Here is a 4978-nt window from a genome sequence, read left to right as displayed (position 1 = left end):
ATATATATCTAATTACATTATTATTAGTTATATTTTGTTAGTTGGAGAACAAAAGTGATACACCTATGACTCCACATGGAGTAGAACTCGATGTTCTATGGGTGAGTACCCGTAAGAACAAGGATGATGTCATCGACAATGAGGAAGTTCAAGAAGCGGTAAGACGTGTTGTAAGTGCTCATATTTTTTAATTATACTTAATTTCCATACTTTATTTATCTAAATGTGATTAATTAACATTGTGTTTTTTTTTTATTTGTTAAGTTTCCCTAAAAGAAAAGGAGGCAAACCCGGATAGTCGCATAATACTTGACAAGACACTAGGACTGCCTATCTAACATGGCCGTATTCGAGATGCAGGATTTGGGGTTAGCCACGGACAATTTGTACCCCATCCAAAGCGTGCACCAAAGTCCAAATGAGCCAGTTCAAAATCAACTAGATGGCCTCATGCAACGGTTCAACGAATTTGAGCAATCAATGAAGACGAAGGAAGCTGAGTGACAACAACTAGCTAGTAATGTTGCCACTGTTACTTCAACCGTCAATGAGAGTTGCACTACACCTGCACCTTACAACATTCTCATTCCCATTCTTGAGGTAATTTAATTAACTTATTTTAATTTAGTCGTTAACTAATTATATGTTTTAACTTACGTACATGGAATCAGTTCTTGCAAACTTTTCCTAGATACCCCAACTAGCCGAGTAGTGGGTATTGGGAAAGTGCACAAGTTGGCCGATACTATGCTGCATAATGAACGTATCCCACGCCATCATGTGAAGGTCTCTATTGACATTGCAATCGATGATAATGCGTTGCTGCCAATTCCTCTCGATGAGGATATCTTCACAGTTGGAGGGACTAAAGACACTTTTGTGGCTTGGCCAGTAGACCTTGTTAAAGTAATTCCCTCTAAGATATGATTTTTCACCTTATGCTCATTCATATTATATATATTGATCTATAATTGATATGTTTTTCTAGAATATTTTAGAAAAATATACATTCCACTCCGAGTAGTACCCAAAAGTCTAAGCCATCTTCTGGGGATGTGAGCTCAAAGCCATCTACTGGGGATGTGAACTCCAAGAAGACTACCAACTATTATACTCAACTGATGGATCATGTACAGAAGATGGGAGATGATATGATAATTATATCAATTCCCAAGGAAGTCTACGGAGATAATGTTGATGAATACATTGACATGAGTGAAGTCCGGGATGCATATAAATATGATTGTATAGGTGCAATTGTTATATGTATATATATGAGGTAAATTATGTTTTCTTAACTTCTCACTTTTGCATGGAGGTGTGTTATAATTAACTAATATTTGTGTTATATATATTAGGTACTTGTATGAAAATTTTATTAAGGTAAATAAGAAAAATGTGATGTTCATATCCCCACACCTTACCGCTTTGATGTTGCACGAAAAAAATGAGATTGAGGAAAAACAGAACGAATTATAGATAATCTCATCCATCAGAAAGAAGATGCAGATTTATTTCTTGCACTTTTTAATACTGGGTGAACATTTTGTAATTGTCTTTTATATTTCTTTCTTTAGTATGTTTGTTGTGATTAACATATCCTAACCATGTACATATGTTTTGTTAGACAACATTGGGTTTTGGTTGCCTTCAATCAGGTCAATGAAGAAATATATTACTTTGACTCATTGACACGTGGTGATATGAATAACTATGCCGCTATGAAAGATATGTTTTCTAAGTAAATGGACTATTCATTTAAACTTTTAGTTGCACTTTCACTTTCCTAGTTGTTTATTAATTAAGTACATTTTCTATTGTTTAGTGTGGTGAAAGTTTACAAATTGAATAATCGTGGTAGAAACAAGTTACCAAATCCCAACAAAATCAAGTGGAGTTGTATACAGGTATTGATACAAATCATCTCAAAAAATTATGTGTAATGGTCAACTAATGTTATGCTTATATGTTTACTTCATTTTAATTGTAGACCCATTTCCAAACAAACAAGGTAGATTGTAGCTATTACGTGCTGAAATTCATGAATGAGATCATTTAGCAGTGGCCAACTATTGAAATGAAGTTTGTTGGCAAATCATATACACATGACCAAGTCAACCAGATTAGAGAACAATGGTCAAAATTTATACTTAATTTAGTTTTGCACAGATTGTAGCTTAGGGAATTCAAGTAATGTTCAATGTAATGTATATGGTTTGGCCTATGTATATGTTTCTGTAAACAATGTAATTAATGTTCAATAAATAAATTCAGTTGAAATTCAGTTGTGTTGATATAATTGTCATTTGGTGAATTCAACAACGTGATGTTGATTAATTGCCGATGTGATCAACAATTAAGCATGTGCACAAAATACACTATCAGACTTTAATTAATTGACATTATTTCCTTTAATCAATTATCTCATTTCTTAATCGATTAACGAGTTCACATTTCTTATATTGTTTGAATGTTATTTATTGTCATTATTAATTGTTCTATATATTTAATTAATTGTCATTAATTGAATATCATAACGTAATTACTAATTTGAATTTCATTAAAAAAATCAATTAGTAAAAAAAATTATTATACCTTCCACAGTGTTTCCTTAAGATTGTACTGTAGAACACTTACCTTCATATTTGAATATGAAGTTTTTCCACAGCGTTGCCTTTAGGTTGCGCTGTTGATTAAATATCATTGACATCGTTACCTTTAGGTTACGCTATTGAAGATACTATCATACCCTAAAAGATTAATCTGTTACCGCATTCTCACACATTCATCAACAATCCCAACACTCATTTACTCTCAAAATCGACCTCGAAAATCATTCACTCATTCAACACCGAAAATCATTCACTCATTCAACACGAAAATCATTCAACACCGATTTCGAAAATCCTTCACTCGTTTAACCTTAAAATCATCATTCACGCATTCAACACTGAATTGAAAGTGAGTTTTTCTTATAGTTATTTGTTTTTTAATTACTTCATTTAGCTTGTATTAAGTTGGGGTTTCCGACTCATTTAGCTTATATTATGAGTTGGGGTTCTAATCATAATAATTCATTTGCTCTACTCGGTGAGCTTAACTCCAAGCTTTAGGGATTTATGTTCATTATATTTTTTTGTTAATAGAATATAGATCGAAAATGGATGAGTGTTAATTAATTGATGAAAGAGTATGAAGGAGTGAAATCATTTGTTAGGTTTGCAATTGAGAATACTAAAAGCCCTAATAGAATTTTATGTCATTGCTTAAGATGTTGTTACTCAAACCGAATTACTCCAAATGAGTTAAAACGTCATTTAGTATGTCATGATATTGATCAAAGTTACACATGTTGGACAAGACATGGTGAGACGAGAGACGTTATGGATTGTGATGATGGGATGCATATGAAAGACAACTACACAAATGCATATGAAGACGACCGTTTCGAGGAAATAGAAAATGTTGTTGAAGAGGATCTTCAAGATTGTCTTGAGATGTTTCAGCGGTTGATAAGTGATGTTGAGAAACCATTATATGATGGTTGTACTAAATTCATAAGATTGGCAGCAGTGTCAAGGTTGTATAAGTTAAAATCTGTTAATGGATAGACCGATGAGAGTTTCACCCACTTGCTTGCACTTTTGAAGGATATGTTGCCGGAAGATAATGTGCTCCATTCTCGAACCTATGATGCAAAACAAATGTTACGCTCCATATGCATGGACTACACTAGGATACATGCTTGTGAAAATGATTGCATCTTATTTTTTAATGAGTATGTTTCATTAAAGTTTTATCCTAAATGTAATACATCACAATATAAAAAGGAAGATTCAAGCGTATGTTTAGCAATGCCAAAGATGCAAAGAAGTTGACATGGCATGATGAAGAAATGATTAAAGATGACAAGCTTCGGCATCTTGTAGATTCTCCTCAATGGAGAAAAATTGATCACGACTATCCTAGTTTTGGTCAAGAATCAAGAAATCTACGCATTGCATTGTGAACAGATAGAATTAACCCACATAGTGTTCAAAGTTGCTCCCACAGTACATGGTCAATGATGTTAGTGATATACAACCTGTCTCCTTCTCTATGCATGAAGCGCAAATATGTGATATTATCTATGTTAATTTTTGGACCTAAACAACCAGGAAATGACATAGACATATATTTGGCTCCATTAATTGAAGATTTGAAGCAAATGTGGGAGACATGCATAAATGTATATGATGCGTAGAGGGAAGAAAACTTCAACTTGAGGGCTTTGTTGTTCGGACAATCAATGATTTCCCTGCATATGGTAATCTGTCTGGATATAGTACAAAAGGATATTTTGTATGTCTTGTATATGAAGACAATACTCATTCAATGAGGTTAGAACACTATAAGAAAAATGTCTTCCTTGGCCAACATAGTTTTTTGCCTTCAGATCATCACTATCGACGTTGGAGAAAAGGATTTGATGGAAACAATGAAGAAGGTCGTGCTCCTTTGCCATTGACATGCGACCAATTATTTTAAAAGCTAAAGGGTTTGAATACTAACTTTGGTAAACCTTTTGCAAAAGAAATTGTCATAAAGGGGTAGAAGAAAAGGTCAATCTTCTTTGAATTGCCATATTGAAGTTCATTATATGTAAGACATTTCCTCGATGTTATGCATATTGAAAAAATGTGTTTGAAAGTCTCATTGGCGCCTTACTCAATATCCCTGGTAAGACCAAATATGGCTTGAATGCAAGTTTGGACTTGGTTAGTATGTGAATAAGAAAGGAATTGAGGTCGATAATGAAGGGAAAACGTACATGTCTACCTCCAGCAGCTTATACTTTGTTGAGGAAGGAGAAAATGGAATTTTGTAAATTTATTCATGGTGTTAAAGTTCTAGAAGGATACTCTTCCAACATTCAGAACCTCGTATCAATGAAAGACCTCAAGTTAAAATGTCTTAAGTCTCATGATTATCATGTACT

Source organism: Lupinus angustifolius, chromosome LG20 (assembly GCF_001865875.1).
Source record: "Lupinus angustifolius cultivar Tanjil chromosome LG20, LupAngTanjil_v1.0, whole genome shotgun sequence".
NCBI classification, from domain to species: domain Eukaryota; kingdom Viridiplantae; phylum Streptophyta; class Magnoliopsida; order Fabales; family Fabaceae; genus Lupinus; species Lupinus angustifolius.
The sequence above is the reverse complement of the archived record's forward strand: the minus strand, read 5'-3'. Positions refer to the sequence as shown.